Source organism: Manduca sexta, chromosome 2 (assembly GCF_014839805.1).
Source record: "Manduca sexta isolate Smith_Timp_Sample1 chromosome 2, JHU_Msex_v1.0, whole genome shotgun sequence".
Classification (NCBI taxonomy): Eukaryota; Metazoa; Arthropoda; class Insecta; order Lepidoptera; family Sphingidae; genus Manduca; species Manduca sexta.
The window spans coordinates 1746132-1770370 of NC_051116.1; the positions used below are offsets into that span (position 1 = coordinate 1746132).

General features: G+C 36.2%; 1 protein-coding gene across 6 annotated transcripts in view; it reads left to right on the forward strand.

Moving 5' to 3' along the window:
- The window catches only part of LOC115452742 (sex peptide receptor), a 245348-nt gene that overhangs the window by 14775 nt on the left and 206334 nt on the right, over positions 1–24239 (forward strand). For 4 of the 6 annotated variants that reach the window (XM_037437818.1, XM_037437809.1, XM_037437821.1 and 1 more), the window contains exon 2: positions 20227–20257. The gene's annotated coding sequence lies outside the window, so the exon portion shown is untranslated. Of the gene's footprint in view, positions 1–20226; positions 20258–22072; positions 22226–24239 lie in introns of all 6 variants that reach the window. The other 2 variants (XM_037437819.1, XM_037437815.1) reach the window with 1 other exon arrangement.

Sequence of the window (24239 nt, forward strand, 5' to 3'; positions counted from 1 at the left end):
ATGTATACAATATATTTGTTAAATATGACTTTGTTGTGAGAAAATTGCGCAACAAGATTGTATAAGGAATAATATATACTACAGTTTATTCGTAAAGTATATTCTTACGTATAAAACAGTTCCACGTCGCGTCTGTCTGTCGCGACAAACTCAAAAACTACTGAACGGATTTTGATCAAATTTGGCGCGAACTCTGCCAATCCGTACCAGGCCAGCATGGTGGACTAAGGCCTAATCCCTCTCAGTAGTAGCGGAGGTGCGTGCCCAGCAATGGGACAGTATATAATATTGATATTATAATTAAGAAACTAAAGGAAATATACGTCTTTAGTGACCGTTATTTCTCCAACGCTATACAAAGTCATTTTCCTTTAACAAGCATAGTATTATCTAAAAGGTTATCCTGTAGAAATTTTGACCTTCAGCCCATTGTTTGAGACCACAAACGGTGTATTTTAGCAAAGCCCCTTAAGTTTATTGTTATCGCTTAGAGATTAACGTCTTGTCGGCCATTCTGAGATATAATTTTAAGATATTAATGGATAGGTTTTCGTAATCTTTTATACTCGCAATATTAGGTTGATTCAAGACATAGGCTTAGTTTTCTACTCAGAAGGGGGGGGGGGGGTGCTCTAAAATTTCTATCCAGGGGCAGATGTGCACCCCCATCTGCCTAAAAGTCTCGCTATATATTTTTGAGGGATAGAAAGTAGCTTATAAACTTCCCAAGGTCTTAAACTATCTCCATACCAAATTTCATAAAAATCCGTTCAGTAGATTTTGAGAAAATCGATCACATACAAACAGAAAAGGGGACTTTGTTTTATATGTATAGATACCAGATCTACGGGGTATTGCAGCTGTTAAAATCAAACTTGTAAGTCAACGCGATCAAGAGATATAACCATTTGTTGCATATTTTGCGATTTTACAAGGGAATCAAAACCTACAAAGTATGTTGGTACTTCCTGTCGACCTAGTCATGAAATTTGACAATGTCTTTCAGCACATGTAAAGAAAAAATCTACACAAACACGTCACGAATTTATCCACGAAGGCGTGTACAGAGGCGCAACTAACACCCACTTTTGGCCAAGTGTGTTCCGTCCCATGATGTGATAGGGGCCGAGCTTATCGCCATATCGGGCACATTCCAGACTCCGGACTGATACTGAGCAGAAAAACCCAAATATCACTTACTGGAGTTCGAACCCAGGACCTCAGAGCGCTGTCGTACCGCGCATGCAGTACAACTCCGCCGAGGCTGTAGCAGAAAAAATCTAAAAGTCATAAATATGTACTTTAATAACAAAAAGGCACTTTGCATGGAACCCTCCGAGCCAGTCTAACCCGCACTTGTCCTGTTTTGTCCTACATACCCTACGGCGAGAGAGTGACAAAGGGACTTTATCCCGGAAATATGTACTGTTCACATAACCCGTATATACCGGGAAAAACACGGATTCGTAATAGCTAGTAAAAAGTCAATAGAATGAGTCTTGGATATTGCGATCATATCAGCTTCCCTTATAGTTACAGTGGAAGGTTGATTATTTTTTAAACATGTTGCAGAACGTATTTGACTTAATGACTTTTAAAGGTATATTTTCGTTGAATATATGTTTTAATTTCTCTACAAGATTTAAATAATTTTGCGTAGGTTAACATGTTGCGTGAAAGTGTCCAAATTATATTTTGTTTAATTTTCTGCACTTAAGTCACTTTTAGCTTAAATTATGTGCATGTTGAGTTTCCTAACTTGGGTTTACATTATAGCTATAAGTTATAATATTTAAATTATTGTAATCGTAGCGTTAAGTCTGCTGGAAAACCTAATAAATAAAATAAAAACACATTTTGACATTGCGTTAATAAATGAAATTACATACTCGTTACCTCTGAGAACATTTTACTAAAAATCATTCGTTTATATTTAATTATAATTTATATTTTATATCCGCCGGAGAGCGACCACCATACACAAGGTGTTAAAACCCGCCATAGCGGCCCACGTAAGTCGCGTTCCGGGATCAGCCTGTACACCCAGATTTAAACAGGCCGGCATAATTGTGTCAACTGGCAAGGATAATCATCTATACACTATCTGTACCCCACTCCGCCTACCATCAGGTGTAGTAGGGTCACATTGTCATGGCCGTATAAGTATTCAACGACAAATATTGTATGTTTTTTTCTAAACATTATCGTTCATTAGCATACAGTTTATCAGCTAGATAAGTGACGTCACTAGCTCATATTACCATCACGCTAATCCCTGAAGAGGTAAACATAGTAAAAATCCATGGCGAATGTAAAGTTGCTTTAAATGTGAACCAGTTAGTAGTTTGATACGAAGATCTTTCCAAATGATATATCTCCCAACATGTTTACATTTAGAAAGCCTTCATAAGATGTGTTTGTTGCTTGACCAGGAAAACTAAAAAACTTACTTTGGAGACTTTTCATTTACAAGTTATTGTTATCAGTACAAAAAAATATTCCATATTTTATTACAACATGGCGAGGTTTTTTATTTCACGGTGTAAAAATGAACTTGTTCTTAATTTGATACCAGATGGAAAGATTAACTTTAAATAGAAAGAGATAACATAATACGATGTGACGGCAATAAGCATTGCTCGTGGATGTGAGAAAGAGACAGCGAGATATTACGCATCCACACTTGTACGTTGTAATATTTGAAAAATAAATTTCTACTCTATTTCTGAACCAATTACGATGCTGTTTTCACTGCACACCTTTTACGTATAATTACCTGTATTCGTATACAATAGTGTATAAAATCATTCATTTTATAATGCGCCCTAGTTGCCTCGGGCTTTCTAGGTTGCATAGCATACTACTAAAATATCTAGACTAAATCTGTTCATACAAAGGTTGTCTGCGAGATAGACGACGGCCCTACTACCGCCAATTATAACTTTTTCTATTTTATTCTTTGATATCTTATATACAAGGTTATTTTGATGCATTACCGCCGTAGCTGAAATTCGGTTAGGAAAGAATCATCAACATTATCAATATCTCATTGCTACCATTATTTGTGTAATAACAGCGTGTTTACAATTATTTGTCATAATAACTAAAAATTTCTTCCTCCAAATAGATGCCATTGTTAGCAAATACTACGCATTTTATAAGAGGTACTTGATGTAGGGATTGTCGGCTTAATGCGGTTCCTTGAAACAGGACCTTTTCCTCCCACGCTCGTGACGTCACAGGCAAGGCCAGATCTAAGATTATTGACAGACAGGGAGGTTAGGGAATAGATAGACAAGCTTGACTCGCGGCTTTGCTCGCTTGGAATTCAGTTTGTAGCAAAAAAAAAATGTTTTTGCTTTGAACGACTAGACGAGCTTATAGTTCAAATGTAAACGATACGACCGCCCATAAACACTAGAAACACCATGTAATACCTTGAATTATAATTATTATTTGGTATTCCACTGCGCTCGCCATCCTGAGACATGAGAAGTCTTATTATGTCAAGTAGTTACACTGGCTATAATGTTCTTCAAACCGGAACACAATATTGACTACACATTGCTGCTTACCGGCAGAAATAGACATTGCGGTGGTACCTACCCAGGCGGACTCTCACATATGAGAGATCTACCATCAGTAATGCAAGTCGCCCATATTCTCATGATTAAAGGTCCCTTCGTATCTTTTATCATAATCGGTTCCGTTTATCCGTGAAAGCCGAACACATTTTTCGCATTTTTAGTAACGATTAGAAGGAAGAAAATAATTTATTGATATTCATATTGTTTACGTAACAAAATAAACGAAATTTGATAGAAATTATTTTTATTATTCGCGATAAAACATGGCGAAACACTTGTGTTAGAATAAAAGTAAGCACAAACAATTTTTATGCATATGTCAGCCTCATGTGAATAAAATTATGTTGTATAATGTTGTGCCAAATAAAGTTTTTATTATGATGTTCCTTCTCTTTATTATTTTTTTTTCATTTTTACATATATATTAAAAAGAACATGCTTATAAATTGTTATTATTAATTCTATGTACCATATTTTATAAAAAACAATATAATTTTGTCGTATTCCTTTGAAATGTTTATTCGTACACCTAAGGGTCAGAAATATAATTGTGGTATAAATTGGGTACAAATGACTTTGAATCCGTCACACGTCCCGGACAGCCATTGTGGGCTTCCTTTGAACATTAAATGGTCCTGTTTCAAATAAAGCCTTTGCTTATAACAATTTTTATAATGGTATTTTTTGATCACAGTTTTGTCCGTGCGTAAATACATACATAAGATCACTCCTTTTAGAAAATAAAGACTTTGTTTGCTTATAACAATTTTTATAATGTTTTGATCACAGTTTCGTCCGTGCGTAAGTACATACATAAGATCACAACTTTTAGGGGTATGCAGAGGTATTAAACACACTGTCATTTTGATTTTTTTTTTGTAATATTAATTGCTTTTTCTTCCATAATAATTTTATTTTAGAGTGAACATCTTGTCTGTCTTTCATTTGTAAAACATAAGTGCTTTGTTAAATGATGCAAAAGTTACAAAAATACCTATACACTCACGCCCTGATCCCACAGGGGTAGGCAGAGACTATTGAGTGCCACATATTACGATCTTGACGCACCTTATCGCCTTATTTACGTAGTTCTCATGCATTTCGCTGCTTAAGGATACTCGGGACTGAATAGAGATCCTGACCTTATACAATAGAGTAAGGATACTCCGGGCTCAATAAATTCAGACCTTATGCAATAGTCACAGTATATAATACGCATGGCTAGTTATTTAGGCAGGAAGAACATTCAGATTCTTTGGAAAATATCCAGTAAAAAGAACACAGCCCTTTCCACTCTATGTTAAAAAACGTCAAGAATCTATACACACACCATCGACACACGCGCGCGCACACACACACACACACGCACACGCACACGCACACACACACATACACACACACACGCACGCACACACGTCGTTTATCTCCAGTAGGTAGGCAGAAGCGAAACTGGTACTTTCCGCCGTGTGTATTCCGTTTCATGATGCGATAGGGGGCGATAAACATGAATAACCCAATATGAATGCTTAACTTTTCGATCCGGGATTTGAACCCAATACCTCTTAACAGTAGTCGCACTACAACTACGCATCATAGTCACAAATCAACTTATTCGATATTATAAATTACACAAACTTACAAACCGTAAGGTAATATTTAGAAATTGGACAGCAAAATGTCGCGCAAACCGTTCGAGAGTGTCAGCAATTCAGTTCTGACAAAAGTAGCTTTTTAGGGTTCCGCAATTGAAAATGGGCCGATAGTTAATATATTTATTTATTGCTTTGAATGACGAGACGAATTTACAGTTTGCTTGTAAACGATACGACCGCGCATAATCAGTAAAAACATCATCCAACACCTTGAATTACGAAATTATTGTTTGGTATTCCACTGTGTTCGCAATACTGAGACATGAGATGTTTAATCTTATTATGTCCAGTAGTAACACTGGCAACAATGTCCTTCAAACCGGAACACAACAGTGACTCCACACTGCTGCTTGGCGGCGAAATAGACATTTCGATGGTACCTACACAGGCGGACTCTCACATATGAGAGACCTACCACCAGTAATAGAACCATTTTTGTCTGTTACATCTATAAATTCCCTTTAAATAATATAAAGAGACAGGTTAAACATTCATATATTTATTGTAACCATATTAAACAAAATGGATCAATTTCCGCAAATTAATGTTAGTATTCCGCTATATTTTGTTTGCGTCTCGCTACTGCTAAATAAAGACATAAATATACGGAACTCTTTTACACGATACCAGCTCACCCTTTACCGTTCTTTTTTTATTAAATTTGTCCAGACCCGTCTGATTGGTTTAATTAACGGGCGGTGCCAGAATCTAATAAAAGCTGAAACATTTTGGACAGGGCTGGAGTCAGGGTGTTGAGAGGGGATAAATTAAATAGTTTCGAATAAAAAAAAAATCTTTGTCGGTTTTATTTCCACGTTTATTGGTAGGTCTGTCATATGTGAGAGTCCGCCTAGGTATATCACGGCGTTGCCTATTTCTACCACCAGCAGTGTTTAGTCACTGTTGTGTCCCGGAAGGAAACTGTAGCCATTGTAACTACTGGGCATAATAATTAACATCTCATGTATCTGGATGGCGAGCGCAGTGGAATACCAAACAATTTGTATTTTAAGGTGTTGGATGTTGTTTATACTGTTTATGGGCGGTCGATTCGCTTACTATCAGGCGAACGGAAAGCTCGTCTCGTCATTGAGCAATAAAAAAACGTTTTTGCTATGCTCTGTGTCGTATATTTTTAATTGAATTAACTATGAACAATCGGAGTAATGGCGGTTATGCATTTTTATTAAAGAAACTTAGATTAACTTGTGGGCTAGTAATGCAATAAATAGAACTTCAGCAACTCTTTATATGTAAGTTACAAGTTTGTATTATTAAGAAAAATAACAATTTAAGGAAGGAACGTTTTATTGTTTTTTACTCGACATAAAGCACGAACTGTGTAAGAATGGCCTCCATATTTATTTTCACCTAGAAATACTCTCACAATACTGACAGACGTTACTGAACACAATGTTTTTTCTATGATACTGGTTGATAGATAGGTCTTTTATATGCAAAAGGTCCTGTGGGTAGATACCATCGCAGTGTCGATTTCTATCGCCAAGCAACAGTGTGCATGGACTATTGTGTCCTGGTTAGAAGGATAATGTACTTGGCTTCATTACTGGACATTGAGATTTAACTTCTTAATTCCCAGAGTATAGACCGCAGCAGAGTGTACCGCAGTACTCTGTAATTCAAAGTTCTGTGTGGTGTTGCTACTGTTTATGGGCGGTCGTATCGCTAATCAGGTGAGCGAGAAGCTCTTTACATTCAATTGCGATAACAAAATTGGGTTAAGTATATCTAAGTCAATGTTGGTGGTAGGATATATTTTATATCCGCCCGGATAGCAACCACCGTACACAAGGTGTTAAAACCTGCCATAGTGGCACACGTAAGTGTCGCGTTCCGGAATCAGACTGTATCCGGTTGCAATAGGACGGCATAATCGTGGCGATTGCCGAGGGGTGATCATCTCTTGTCACTCGACAATCTACTGGGCCTCTCGACAATCCACTTACCATCAGATGCAGTGGGTTGATTTTTCCATACTCGTATAAAAAAAATCAGATGAATTAACGAATAAGACCCCTATTAATCTGAGTCCGTCACGCAGGCACCTGAAACAAAACCATGTTCCCCCCGTCACACGGTTAAACAGATGTTAGACACAAAGTTCGAAACGAGAGCATATTTGATTCGGTCGTGTGGTTTTCTATTTGGCAGACTGTCGGTTAATTACGGCCGAAAGTTTTACATCGCTTCTTGGTTTTGTTTGTTGGGGGGTTGACCTCCTTTCTGGTTCGCTGGGTCCGGTAGTGAGTTTTGTAATAGTAGACGACGTTATGCAATAGACAGTGGCTATAAAGGATAGAAGTTTTAGTTCTTTTGTAGATTTTTATGTGCACATCATGATCCCACCGCGCCAGATATACTGAGTCCAGGTATAGTGTTATTACTAACAGCACTAGCTGGACTAAACTGGGTATACACAGGATGATTCTGGAAAAACACGTGTGTTATCCGGGGGGGATATAGGCATCGTACTATTATCTCAAAAAGGGTGGAAGGCTTTCAAAAATCAATTTTCATTTTCTGACACAAAAATAGCAGTATGCTGACCTAGTATTATATCTCGATAGGCAACGGCTTGACTGTGCTTCTGGCATTCCAAGTATATGGGCGGCGTGCGCTTACCATTAGGAGTCAGGACTGCTTGTTTATGTCTACAACGGCAATAAAAAAGTTGGATAGAGACTAAGGGGTTGGGCTGGTGTTCATGTTGACTGCTGGTCGTGTTGCACACACACACCATCACGCATTTATATGGGGTATGCAGAGGCACAACCAGGGCACCCACTTTTCGCCAACTGTGTTCCGTCCTATGATGTGATAGGGGGCGAGCCTATATATCGGGCACATATTCCAGACTCCGGGCTGATACTGAGCAATCCCACATATTATCACTTTGCCTGACCCGGGACTCGAACCCAGGACCTCAAATCGCTGTCGTACTGCGCGTGCAGTACAACTACGCCACCGAGGCAGTCATGTTGGAGTCAGCAAGGATCAAGAGGTCTAACAGTACCTCTAAATTATAACTAAGTCAATATCTGAGTGGACTTAGTATACGTTGTTAGGTACTATTTGCTTGTTTCTGATGTCACAAACAGTCTTATAAAAATTTCGCGAAGCTATGCTTAGTTAAAACACAAATTTACTCGACCAGCTGTAAAAAACCCGCCATCCTGCTTCTTAATAAAGTTTAAACTAGGAACCGGTGATGTTTTTGACAGTTATTTAAACAATTCTTAACCACCTCTTAACACTAATACTAGTTTATAAGTAAGACTGTAAGTGCATAACAATGTAGTCTGTATACAGCATAATAGAGCTTAATCCGGCCTGGGATTCGAATCTGGAACTTCAAAATGAGACGCAATTTCCGCAAATGAAAGACCAAAATGAAACTTAGTTAAAAAAAAATATATATAATTTTTGTTCTATTGAATTTGTTTTTCTGGTTTCATTTACGAAAGACAACTTTTACAAGCAAATTTTATTTATAATGACCCGTAATATATCTTTGCTAGTATTTCTAAAATAAATTTAATATTCCAAAGATCTTTCAATTTATAATACAAATATTGAACGTAGCGTAGATAGAGCTTAGAATGTCCTGCTACGACGATCTTGTTTTATCAATTACTTTGTGGAAGTAAAGATGTTCGTTGCAGATTCGTTCTAGAAGTAATAAGACAACGCGCAGATGCTCACTTGTTGCCATTTACTATGAACCTTACAGTCAGGCATGGATTTAGGGAAAATAATATATTATGCATATTTAAACGGAAAAGGCACGGCGATATTGTTTATATTTGTCTTTATTTATATATCATACTGTAGTATTTTGGATAGAACAGCGAATTGATAACATCGGATATAAATCGCACTCATACGCACTCATTTCGTACGCATTCGCGCGACTTAAAATCGCATATCAAAAATAATGAAAACAAAAGCATACTAAAAGTGAGTACTTAATACAGATACAACACACACATCACGCATTTATTCCCGAAGGGGTAGGCAGAGGCCCAACAAGGGCACCCATTTTTCGTCAAGTGTGTTCCGTCCCATGATGTGATAGGGGGCAAGTCTATCGCCATATCGGGCACTAATTCCAAACTTCGGACAGAAAAACCAAAATTTTACTTTGCCTGACTCGAGATTCGAACCCAGGACCTCAGAGCGCTGCCGTACCGCGCATGCAGTACGACTACGCCGCCGAGGCAGTCTTATAACAGATCCCTCTACAGAATCACAAAATGGAATCAACAGACAAACTCGACCCGAAATACAAAGACTATACTAATTAAAACAGTGCGTTATTAAAAAGTTAACAAAGAGATAAAACAATCTATGAGCGTCGTAATTCCCTCGGCTTTTGTTCAAACTTTGATAACCGCGGGGTGCTTCAAAACCTACGTAGAATACCTACGAAATTTTACAGGGTAACACGATATAGTGTAACTGAAGTACTTCTATATTGCCGTGCTAAGCGCAAAAGCGGTATGTCAGTGAAACCTTATTTTGAAGTTATGTAAATATAGTTTTATAGTTTTGTATGTAAAACTGAGATAGAAAAACTCTAAGGTTTTTTTAACAAGTTCTAAACATGATACCGTTATTTAGGTAAGATCATTGCATGGATATTTCTTTAAGCTATCTGATGACATAAAAATCAAGATTTTGATTTGATTGAGATACCGCTTTTGAGCTTATCACGGCAGTATAGGTGACTGTTCCCTAGGCAATTCTTGTGCGTTCGGTTTTCGAATGCACGCCCATGTACCGGGGGTATTGCCGCGGCTCTACGCACACAGTTAAGTGTGTATACCTCATGGTCGTAACTACACATTGAGGACTATGAGGGCTCGAGAACTTTTCCTGGTCTTCTCCCGCCCAAACTAAGAAGGTGCCTTTCCTTTTCCCACACTTCCTTCCCCCAGATATGCCTTCCCAAATTTACTCCAGGACCCTGCAATCGCTAAGCAAGGGGATTCCAGTATGCCATTTGCAGGCTTCCCCCGGTGTTGACGGCGGGGCCCGATAAAAAAAATGTATGTTGCTCGAAATTGCATAAGTATTAAATTATGTATATTTGTGTAGATTTTTTATGAAAGTCGACATCACGGTGTAATTTCTTTTACTAAACTAATGGGTCTATAGTTATGATTTATTTTCTCTAAGAGAAATAGTTGGTCTTTCCATTGGCCATGACAGTTAAAATCAGTATACATTTATAAATAATAATCTTTATGGAAAATTTGGAGGCTTTAGATGAATAAAAATCACAGAATTTTTCCTGCGATCTAAATCAAACACTGCCTACATTTGATGCTTTTATCTGGAAGCCGCTCATACTATCGGATACTGTTGTGTCGCTTTCCTATGCCCGTATAAAAATAAAACTGGCACTTTAAACGGATTTTGTGCTAGCAGTACTAGCTCGCTCGAGCCGACGCACATGCATTCCGCCTTTATCACTAGAGGTAGGCAGAGGCCCAAATAGTGCACCCACTTTCGACGTTTGTGGTCCGTCCCATAATGTGATAGATGTTATCGCCATATCGCTTACAAACTCCAGACTTCCAGCTAAGGAAAATGGAGATGTCGCTTTACCCGACCTGGAATTCGAAAGTCGAACCGCGACGTATTCACCAATTCTGTAAAAAAAAAAACAAATGACTGTTTTTGAAACTTAAATGTACCAGTTTTTTTATTTGAATTTGGAATTCTTAATTAAAGAGGAGATATTAGAAGTCAAAGTGACCAGTACGACTAACTGCTAATTTCATAAGAACCTAATATATTCTGGAGCTTGACTAGACCTGCGTCGCTAGACAGTTGAAATATTCTTGACGGCCTAAATTTTAGAGATCTAAACTTGGATTTAGGTCTCAGCTAGGTCGTGCGGCCGACATAATGACTTCTGAATTAATGAATCGTTCTAAGATTAGATTGCTTTGTATAGGTTTATGTGGGTTTAGGCTAACGTCCTTCTGCGCTAATTCTATTTGCTTACTGGTGTGAAAGATATTATAACCAGTATAATAAGACTTCTGGTTAATGTATGAGAGTAACATGAAGTATGGCTGACAGCAGTGATTTTAATTCTAAGTACTGCTTGGGGGTGCTATTATAGATCATCACATCAGACGCTTGTGGAATGGTTTGCCAGCACACGTGTTCTCTCCTTTTTATAACCTGGGGTCCTTTAAACGGAGCGTGAAGAAGCAATTATGCAGGCCGGCATGACTGTGGCGACCGTCCAGAGATGCTTGTATCTTCGGTAGGTCGGCACTTTCTATTGGCTTCACTTTGCTTAACATCAGGTGCAGTAAAGACACTTTTCTGAGCTTTTATAAAAAAAGAAACGGTTGGCTCGTCTCGTCATTTAATCAAAATATATTCATCCCCCTTTGAATGTCCCAAAAACGCGATTCGCAAGTCAGTGATTCATTTTCATTATGATTGATCAAGAGACCAATGCGTTAGGCACGTGTTAGACTCTGCCAATCCTAAAACAACACGGAGCCCTGTTTTTTTGCCTAAGTAATGCTTCTGAGACTCTGTGATTACTAAAATCTTATACAGACAATTTAGTGAAATATGAAATGAAATGATTTATAATGGACGTTTGCATGGATATAGAGAGCTATTATCAATTTATAAGACATTAAACAGTATAGTTATAGAACGGACATAGGTGCTCCAAAGTATTATCACCGATTTCACAATTTTTTTGTTGTTGTGTTTGTTATTGTCAGGACAAGGTTATTATGAAAGAAAAAATTCAAAAAATTGTGCGGAAAATTAGAAAATTTAAGAAAACTTAACGAAAATATAATTTTATTTAACTGTCAATTGTTTGAAATAACTGTCAGCGATTGACAGAATGCGCGCTGCAAATTCATACTTAAGACGGGACAACGTCTGTCGGGTCAACTAGTTATATATCCATACACTGCATCTATACAATTCACAGTAATGTCTAAATCTAATAACATGGCAGTAAACTGGCGAAGTGAGGAATTTCTGCCTACACCGAAAAAGAAAGGCGATATATCAATTAACCAAAAAACCTTTTCAATAAATCACTTCAAGCCTTAGTTTCTAGATAATGTGCTAAATAATGGATGTCATGCAGCGGTCGGCGGTCGGTAATTTTTCCAAAATCTCGTGCACTGATAAACTGATAAGAAATGAGGAACGGTAATAGCGTACTGTCATCGAGACAAGTGTATTGACAAGGTCAGATAACGTGGCTGCATTAACTATTGTTCGTGACCGTAGGCGTGGTATTCTGATATCCGAATATATAAACAAAGCCTATAAATAAAATGAGAAATAAACAAAAAAAAATAATAAAAAAAATAAACAAAAAAAAAATAATAAAAAAAATATAAAAAAAAAATATTACATGACAAATAATAAAACCAGACAATTGAAAACAGTGAAAAGTGATATTGTATTTTACAGAAATATAAACATTTTTATTTATGCATGAAGAAAACCAATCTATTTACGCATGCATCATAAATATACAAGTAACTTTTAAGCAAGGATTTATTCATTATATAATAAACAAAAAAGCAAAGGCTATATTTACTTCCAATTATACGTAGATGAACCCGGTTAGATTCGAAGATGTGCGCTAACAAACAATCAGACATACAGAAAACAATTCTAAAATCCCTAATTAGTGTTTTTTTATTGCTTTCAATGACGAGACGAGGTTGCCGTTCCCCTGATGGCAAGCGATACGACCAACTATAATCAGTACAAACACCATCCAACACCTTGAATTACCAAGTATTGTTTGGTATTCCACTGCGCTCGCCCTGTGACGCGAGATGTAAAGTCTCATTATGTCCAGTAGTTACACTGGCTGCAATATCTTTCAAAGCGGAAGTTTGAAGTTTCAGAGTCAGTTATACGCTCACACACACCTCCACGCCATATTACAGAATGATTAAAAAACAGACAGTAATTTTTATCAAAATGTTCTTTATTTAATAAGATTTTTTGGCATGATGTCAGCAGAGGTGTTTCCTATGTGATTCCGTTTAAGAAGAAAAAAGAAAGAACTTTCTTTTTGAATTTCTTCCTTCTTTCTGATTCCATTTAGCAGTAATATAAGTCTCTATTAGTAGTGTACTCGACTGTACTCGCTGACTAACCTCTTATCAGTAGATTAAACACTAACTGAACTTTTATATAGTAGCAGATTACTCTCTACCTGGTATTATAATGCGCTGTAATATATTTTATATCTGTGGGATAGCGACCACCGTAAACAAGGTGTAAAACTGCCAGGGATCCACGGGAGCTGCAGGATAAGATACACATCCTGTTTAAGTGGAGTGTCGAATGGCGAGGAGTACTCATCCCTCGTCAGGCGATAGCCTAGTTGGGTGTGGAACGGACTGCCAAGACGAATGTCCGCAGGTTCAAATCCCAAGGGTACACACCTCTGACTATTATAAAAAATCATGTGTGTATTCTTTGTGAATTATCGCTTGCTTTAATGGTGAAGAAAAACATCGTGAGGAAACCTGCACATCTGAGAAATTCTCTATAGAAATTTTGAAGGTGTGTGAAGTCTACCAATCCGTATTAGGCCAGCGTGGTGGACTAAGGCCTAATCCCTCTCAGTAGTAGAGGAGGCCTGTGCTCAGCAGTGGGCAAGTATATAATACAGGGCTGATATTATTATTACTCAGAAACTCTATCTGGATCTCATTCCGCTTACCATTTGCAGTGCGGTCACTTTGCCATGCTTGCCTATATGCAGGATCATTTTGACATTGCGTTACTAAATGAAACCACAATCCATGGTCCCTACGTAAAGTATTGAATCTGCAAAATTGCATTTTGCGGATGCAATACTTTACAAATCAGGATTCGCTGATAAATATCAACGGATATATCATGGTATATATTAATTGATATATATCAATTGATATTTATAATTAAGTATTGTCTCAGCAAGCTAATTAGCCAACCGATGTGACGCTGGCAACATTGGGCCGAAGTAGCAATCTTACTTTCTAGAAATTTCAGGTATTCCCCGTGATATAAACGCGAACGGTTAGATTTCTTTTTATTTTAATGCTTAAGTTCTCGTAATAAGGTTTATTATAGTAAGTAGGGTAATAAGTACAACCACCGCTCTGAGCTAATAAATATTTGAAGGCAAACGGCAAAATAAAAATTCTTGTATAGTAAGTACCTTTTGATATTATACTCTACAGACCAGACGAACTCTATAGAGTTATCCGACCATAATACAAAAATGAACAAAATTCTCATAAATACGGTGGAAAAAATAAAATTTCTAAAGACTTTTTAAAGTACTAAAAAGGCGAATAGCATGAACGAAACCTGAGATAAAAAAAAGAACTCGGTAGGGTAAGGATGTTGAGCTACTGTAAGCGGTTATTATGGCGTTTATAAAAAGAGTAGGGTATCAGTACGCAATATAATGTAACTTAAATTGTTAATACATTATGTTGAAATTATGACTATATTCATTCAGTTACTGAATTTGTATTTTGGCATAATTGATTGACATTAAATTATATAATGTTGGACATGCCTTTAATGCAAAGCATACATATAATTCTTTATATGTATGTTTATTAAAAACTTAGTACTTTTACAGAACTAAAATTGAAATTTTATATGGGAAACCGACACTAAAATACTTGCAATTTTTTTTTGTGGAAAATACTTTAAATTAAACCTTAAAGACAAATTTTATCTTGTTATTAATTTAATAATTATGTTAATTCATATTTTTAGATTAAATTCATCCGAAAATCGTATTAAACTTTTGTAAAATCACTCACTAAAAACATATTATTTATTTCCAGTTTCAAAATACTCTTTTAAATTCCACGTACACTTAAGTAAGTCTGTACATTAAGTCTTAAAAGCATCATAGTTATTGCACCACTCTTGCCCTTTCAGATGACCTTTATAGGTTAGATCTATTACATCCATTAGTTTAAGACGGCTCTAATGAGGCTCATCAGTTAAGGCTTAAATATTCAGTTACGTCTGCAGGCGACTTAATATATATTAATGAGGTAAGTGACCATTTTTTTCTCTCTCAATAGCGTATTAATCATTTTTATTATAAAAGATTTATTGGTGGCTTTATCCAAAAAATTCTACAAACAATTTTTCTTATAACTGAAATAAAACTATTTTTAAAATTTTATCGCGATTATATTATTATTTTCTGCCGACGTTTCGAAGAGTTTTTAGCCTTCCTGGTCACAAAGCGGACTGAGGTATTGGTCATCCGAAAAGTCAAAGTTGCAATATCTACGTACAGTTTACAATTATACAACTTTTGATATTATTATTTTCTGCCGACGTTTCGAAGAGTTTTTAGCCTTCCTGGTCACAAAATGGACTGAGGTGTTCATCAGAAAAGTCAAAGTTACAATATCTACGTACAGTTTACAATTATACAGCTTTTAATTTTATCTGTTGGTGGTCCGATCTACGCAGAATGAGCTCACAGTGTCTTAAAGTCTGGCAGCCGGTCTCTTGGGTTCCGATTTAATTAAATGTAGGACAGAATCCAACTGTGCAAGCTTCCAACCATCTTCCTGATTGAAATTCGGATGTTTTTTTAATTTCAATAGCCTCGCGAATCATCCTAGACAGGAATCGGTGTTCTTTAGCAAGGAGAAACGTTGGGAGAAAATTAACATATAAAAAACCGCGGTAAAATCCATTAAATAGTTTTATATCAATGTCTAACATTAACGAAAATATAAAAAATATTTTTTTCTTACATTTTTGCTTTTTAACAACAGGACAAATACATATGTCGCATTCTGTATGCTAGAAGCGTCTTTGCCTACTCCTTCGGGTAAAAATGATTATATATATGACTTATATCGTGACCACCACAGTAGTTCTACACGGACAAATTAAATACGGTGAATTAGGTAATTAGTAGCGCCTCTGCATACCTCTTCGGGGATAAAAGATTATATGAAATATCATGACCATTGCAGTGATTTTTCATCTTCTACTAGCTAAACAAACGACCTCATTACAAAGCAATATTGTGCAAAAGTTATACATTTTAAGTGATAAATTCGTCCTTAATGACTGTTGTTTGTCGACAGAAATTAAACCGGCTTTGAAAATGGGCATTACGTGACCAGATTACAGATAGGTAATGTGGTTCCTTCGGCAATATGCGATATATATGGTAACAGGTCGGATTAATTGGTATTATTGATTTATTACCAGTTTGTTTAGGTTTTCCAGTTTATATGTTGGATACAATTGTCAGTTAAGATTTGAGCAGCTTATTATATTGTTAGGAACTGAAGCGATTTTTATTAAAATAAAAAAAAACAGATATACTTTCACATATTAAACGAGCAAAAAAACGGTACGATCAGCAACAAAAGTCGATGAACAGATACTAATTTACAAAATACCTGAACATTGAAACGGACCATAAATCACTTACCAAAGAAGAGTACAGATTAAGGTTATCATTTCAATATGGATACCAAAGTAAAGGATTGGCTGAAAAAAATATGAAAAAGAAACTGACGTTTACGTTGAATCCTTCGAAGAGAATCTCCTGCCAGAATAATTTTGAATTTACACATTTGTTCCTTAAACCGGCCAGTGCTTTATAAAATAGGATGTTTAAAATGTAACTAACCTATTCCTATTAATGTTATAATATTACTTACTAAAGTATTATGATGTTTTGTCCATACTTAAAAATGTATAATTCTGGTTATTAACTTCAATATATACTATTATATAAACCTGAAGAGTTTGTTTGTTTGAATGCGCTAAACTCAGGAACAGCTTAACCGATTTTGAAAAAATCACTAATAGGAAGCTACATTACTCTTAAGCGCTATACGCTACTTTCTATCCCGGGTAAATATAAAGCAAGACTTTAGTCCTTGAAAAACTTTTTTCACGCAGGCGGAGTAGCGAGCCAAAGCTAGTAAGTTATAAAATAAAATTTAATTGATATTCTGGACTGTTGGAAAAAAAGCTTGTATATAAAACAAAGAATTTGCTAATTTCAGCCACATTTGTATTTATTACAGATCATAAAAAATTGCTAGTAATGTTTAGCAGTGAAAGGTTTGACGGCGTTCAGCTACTTTTGTAGTTCAATTACGTCAAGTTGTTTTGTATTTAAATTAATCAGTAACTTATGGTAAATGATAATGATTAGGAAATATTGGAAACAAATTATGTTCAACGACTTCTGTTGCCGACTGTACGACTTGTAATGAACAACTGCTCATTGCCGACTGATGAGTGCCTCGGTCTCTCAAATGCTCAGTGTTTTATAGCAAAAGGTAACAAATACCCTAACAAAAATATTTTAATCCTAACCGTATATTATTTTGAAGAAGCTAAGTATAAGGTTTCATTAAGTATCGGAATGTTAAGAGCATTCTGTATAAAGATACATACAGGCTATAAGCAGCTAATATAAGCAGTGGCGTGCCTACTGCTTTGGTTATGGGCAAGCCAAAGCAGCACAAAAAAAAGATCGCGTCTTCGGTTCATATAAAATACATACATACATAACATCACGCATTTATCCTCGAAGGGGTATGCAGAGGCGCAAGTAAGGCACCCACTTTTCGCCAAGTATGTTCCGTCCCATGATGTGATAGGGGGCGAGCCTATCGCCATATCGGGCACAAATTCCAGACTCCGGGCTGATACTGAGCAGAAAAACCCAAATATCACTTTGCCCGACCCGGGATTCGAACCCAGGACCTCAGAGCGCTATTGTACCGGGCATGCAACACAACTACGCCACCGAGGCAGTCAACTATAACGCATTTACCTATACCTATACATTCCTATACATTACCTATATATTCGATACCTATTTTATTTTATAACGCATATAAAATATGCGTTAGAAAATAAAATAGGTATCGAATATAACTTTGCCTGTCTCGGAGAGTGGTAGTCGTGCCGCGCACGCAATATAACTATGCCACCGAGATAACTTATAATATATTAAGCACTTTAATCTAAAGATGGTTTTGACCCATCGTGACGTCTAAGAAATTGCATGTGGTGTAATAACAAATAAACTGTATAAATTACCAACTAATCTCATAAAAAGTAGAAACACTACTAATACTCTGGTGTCGATGCGCACGATTTGTATAAAATTTTCATCACATACTGTACCTATTCAATTGACGAGATAAGCTAGTTAAAATTCGCTGAAAACAGAATGTGATTTAGAATATATTCTGTTGATAGCACCGACTAAATTGTAGGTATCATTATTTTCAACCAGATGTATTCCAAATACTTGCCTAGTTCGAGATAATGCGCAACAACAATAAATATAATTTAATGATTATTTGTATGGGAACATCCTAAGCGACAATTAGTTTTGCTGTTGTAAATACCTTATAGTTTCTTGAAGTTAGGCGTACATTTCGCACCACTAAAAGATAGTGTAATTCCTGAGGAAGGTTTAGTTTAATAGTACATTACGGTTTTATGTAAATTGACTGAAATATAATGATTACTGTTGAAGAAGCCACGTGGTTGTAAAAAAATCCCTTGGGCCCGGGATTTACTCGGAAAAACTTTGTGGCCTACTGATTTAGTAAATATCGTCGGTTGTAATGCTAATTGAGTTAAGCGACATTTTTTTGCGACATTAAGTTACATACATATTTCAAATCAGCACTAATTTCTATGTTTTTTTTAAACTAGTTAAACTTTTTCGAAAACAATGTCGCTTAAGTCAATTAGGACATTTTTTTGCGACATTAAGTTACATACATATTAAACTCAGAACTTATTTCTATGTTTTTGTACTATGTAAAAAAAATAAAAAATGTAGCGTAAGTCAATTAGTACATTTTTGCGACCCTCGGTTTAACACATATTTAAAATCAGCACTTTTTTATGTTTTTTTACGCTATATAATTTTTCGAAAAAACAACTGTCGCTTAAGTTAATTCCAACCATCGCTATATATTATAAGGAAATAAACAAATCAATAACAAAAGCCATATAAGATTCACAGAGCCCTCACAATATGTGACGTAATGCCCATTAAAAGCAGTTACTGGCGTGCATCGTGTCCTGAATGCGGTTTATAACCACCCCTCCCAATTTGGGCGTTCATGGACCCCCCCGCACCCCACTACACCTGTCAATTAAACATGATGGAGAGATTCTATAAGTGCATAGTTGAAAGCTGCAGAAATAAATTGGCCGATTTTGTTTGTATTTCTTTTGATCATAAATAACTTGTTGAAATATAGCTAATCATCATCATCATCAGCCACATAAATTCAAATGCTGAACATAGAAAATAAAGCTTTAATATAGGAATAACATAAAAATATTACTGCTGATGTGTATTACTGCCGCCAAGCAGCAGTATGTCATAAGACTTAACATCTCATGTCTCAAGATGGTGAGCGCAGTGGAATACCAAACGATACTTTGTAATTCAAGGTGTTGGATGGTATTTCTACTGTTTATGGGCGGTCGTATCGCTTACCCTCAGGCAAACGGCAAGCTCGTCTCATCATGGAAAGCAAAGAAAAAAAAAATAATTTGGCAGAATTTTAAAACTTCCATTGATAACATTACAGTGGCGTATGTTACAGTAATTTCAGTATTTTTGAGTTCGGCTCACCTTTTTTAATGAGAAACAGCTATTTATATCAATGTTATGAAGAATAAAATTTAATTGATCACGGCAGAACTTATTCAAAAAATCTTTTAATAATAAGTTTTTTCAGTGCTATACTGTTTACCCCAAAAAGTTACTTTACCGCTTCGCAAATAAAGTTGAGGTTTGGAAAAATCATTCATGTTATGTTAAATAAAACTTCGAGCTTCAAAAACGGTAATGAAATTTTACCATTGCCATATTTCATGCGAGCTACATTAAAATCTTTTGTTCTTTGCAGGTATTCGGGTGATTGCAGCGAATATTAAAAGGTACGGGCATTGGTTTATTTAATATCTTCATGAATTGAAACGTATTTGATTTTTGTATGACAATGTTTTTTTTAGATTGCGTTATTATATTACAATGAAAATAGTCAGTCGTCAGTCAGCCGACGCATGCGGCGCGGATCGCTCACGCTCTCGCTGTCGCTTACGCTTGTTATTATTTAACCGTTCATAGTATTTTGTTCGTTTCGTTTCGCTGTAGACTTTCTCTTTATTTTCTCTCCTTCTTTCATGTAGTGTGTGTTTATTCTACTCTTGTGTGAATTGTACTCTTACTCTGTACAAATAAACTCTCTTTACGTGTGGACTTTACTTCTATTACTTCTACCCGCTACACTCGAGTCTAACACATACCTACACAGGGTCATTTTGACTTTGCGTTAGTAACGAAACCAAATGTTATCTTATTCTTGAACTATAACACTTCATAATATGCTACTCAAACTGTAGATGTAAGATAAAAAAGGGGTAAGTTTTCAACAAAATAAATATCAATATTAAAAAAAAATATTCAAGACGCCCTAATGCCGCTGCTAATTTACTAAGAAAATGCTTCGCAACTGCAACGTCATACTTACAGCCAGAAATACATTTACACACACGCCATATACGTACTAAACAACAATTATCAAAAAAACAGAAAAGTATAACCGAATTTTTTGATGAAAATATTCATTATTCATGCATTCTTATTTCAATTATATATTAAGTATGTTACGTGCATTAATTTAGTCTTAATAACTTCCTAATTAAGTACACATTGCACTATATTTTATTCTTCAATAAATTATGGGGCACCAGTACTAATGGGGTTATATGGGGTAAAGGTAATTAACATGTAGGTTAATGGTTCCGTGGACTATTAGTTGTTTGCAATTCAATCAGGCCAAGACGTGTTATCGTTCGTAATCTGCTTGTTTAACATCTATGTCACCGGTAGGGGTGGGGTACCCCATACGTGTGTCACCCCTATATGTATATACATAGGGTTTAAAATTCTGCTTCAATTTTTCCTTTAGTTTGTGCTTTTTATCTTACTTGTAAGTAGGAAACGTAGTCTTTCACTGCATTTTATCTTAGTTGTAAGTAGGAAACGCACTATTTAGCTGTGTTTATTCTAGTGAAATGTGGGGTCCACGCTACTCAGGTGGTACGCCTTTTATTTGTGAAAGTTCGCCTGGGTAGGTTTAAATGTTTACTTAAGATCGTACTCAAAGATGAGATTAGTTAATTTACACAACATAAACTGTAAATTTGATTACTCGTAACATTTTTGATTTTCAGTTTAAACAGCTCCGATTCAGCTAACAGGCACTCAAATAATATCTCAAGTTATGTTCAATAATAGTGTTTAAATGGTTACTTAAGATCGTACTCAAAGATGAGACTCGTTTATTCACACGACCCTTAACAACTTAAACTATTTACCTTAAGCATCAAAAGAAATTCACACGAACGAAACCACGGGTATAAGCCAGTTATATACAATACCTTCTCTAATTAGTACTTGATATATCAAGTCGCTGATCAGACTTATGATTGCTTTCGAACAAATTGTTATTTCACATAACAAGGTAATACAATTCACTTGACCTCGAGTTTTGTACGAATTTGTTTTATTTTGAGATTTACTTTGCCTTTATTGTATTCTAATTGGGCCGTTACTTTTGCTTTATGTTTGACTTCGTTTTGCGCGTGGATTTACCTCGGAATTATTTCAAATTTCTCACTTCCTATTACAAATGGAATATATGCTGAGATATTGAAATGTAAACACAGATGAAATCATCATCATTTCAGCCGGGAATCGTCCACTGCTGGACATAGACCTCCTCCATTGAGCGCTACAGGGACCAGTTCTGGGCCGCCCTCGTCCATCGGACTCTGGCGACATCATCATCAAGTCATCGGTCCATCTCGTGGACGGCCTGCCTACTGCGGTTTCCGTTTCAGGTGAAATAGAAATCGAAAATTACGTTTTTTTTAAATACACGTCGAATTAAGGACCTCCTTTTTTGAATTCTGTTAAAACTATAACCTCAAATCCGTATTAGTTTTATTTCGATCTCTAACATTCGTGAAATCTAAGAAATCCGTGTAAGGCGGCATAGGGCTACATTTAGTCAAAACCAGCAGTGCCTACAATGTCTTCTATGTATTTGGAACTATTACAGCTCTTTTTTTATACGAGAACGGTCCAGTGACCACACTGGACTAGATGGTAAGCTATGTGATGGGGGCAAGCCTATAGCCATATCAGGCACAAATTACAGACTCCCAACAATGCTCAAGAAAAATCAGATATAACTATCCGTATCGACATTTCAACCCGAGATCTCAGCACAGTTTTCCACTTATGCAATATTACTACACCAGGGTAGTCAGAAAAAAAAAACATTAAAAAGGTTTACTCGGAAAAAAAAATTACGCGAGCGAAGTAAAACCTACTTCCTAAAAAATACCATGTTCGGTTATAAAAAGATGTCAAATTAAAATCGCGAGTAAATTATTTAGTATGATGTTGTGATATTTCTAAAAGTGGTAGTGTTAATTGCTCTTAAAACAGATATATTTAGGCCAAGGTGTGGTCATTGGTCTGTCACGACTCGGGACTGATTCATGCATCGACCACATTCGGCACATTCCAAATCGTGACTTTTGAAACGTCAATCGTTATTGTAAAACTAGCTGAGCCCAGAGCTTCGTCCGCGAAAATTAGTGTCACCTATTTTTTGAAACACTACACAACCACGCTACCTCTTCGACAAGAATCATTATATTTCAATTTACAAAAAAAACGTAATGTAGTTTTAACCTAAACCTTCAAGAAATGCATTATATTTTTTGCAATTACAATATTTGTAAATATGTTATCCGGGATAAGAGTCCCGTCATATATTTTCCCGGGATAGAAAGTAGCCTATAACCTTTCCAAGGTCTTAAACTATCTCGATACTAAATTGCATAAAAATCCGTTCAGTAGATTTTGAGAAAATCGATCACATACAGTCATACAGCTTTGGGACTTTGTTTTATAATATTCATTCATTCACTCATCTCAACCACAGGAAGTCCACTGCTGAACATAGGCCTCCCCCAAGGATCTCCACGTCGACCTGTTGGAAGAGGCCTGCATCCAGCGACTTCCTGCGACCTTAGCCAGGTGGTCCGTCCACCTTGTAGGCGGGCGTCCGACATTTCGCTTGCCTGTACGTGGCCTCCACTCTAGAATCTTTCGACCCCAACGGCCATCGGTTCTTCGAGCTATGTGCCCGGCCCACTGCCACATCAACTTGCTAATCCTATGGGCTATGTCGGTAACCTTTGTTCTCCTACGGATCTCCTCATTTCTGATTCGATCTCGTTATATAATATGTATAGATATATTTCGCGTATAAGACCGACAAAGAGTTTAAGCATAATATAGAGCGGACATTGGGAAGATTGTCATACATAATTATTGCGCTCTTATCGCATACGATGACGTACTTGTTCAATTGCACAAACATTATGAATCTCAGATATTGATTTACGATTCTAACGTATATTTTTACGAATGGTAAGCTACATAGGGTCTCGTAAGAGCATTAAGTCCTATTACAGACGTAAGGGTCCCCAAATCGCCTTACCTCAGACCCTGCTCGCATATTGAATTTAGTGTAAGTAAATGTTTGTTTGCGAAAATGAAATTTTGAAGCCCTTTGTTTTAGTCGTTTAAATCGGACTATAGTTTAGAGGTTATATTAAAATAAATAAATTAAAAAATAAACAAAGTTCATAGACAACATCGCTAACTTTAACTGTGAAGGAAAATATTGTGGAGCGTTTTAGTTGGTTAAATCGGACTATAATTTAGAGGTTATATTAAAATCGTAAATAAATACATAACGCCGCTAACTTTAACAGCGAAGGAAAAAATCGTGGAAAAATCTACATATCGACTGTTGTAAGGTTAATGACTTAAGCG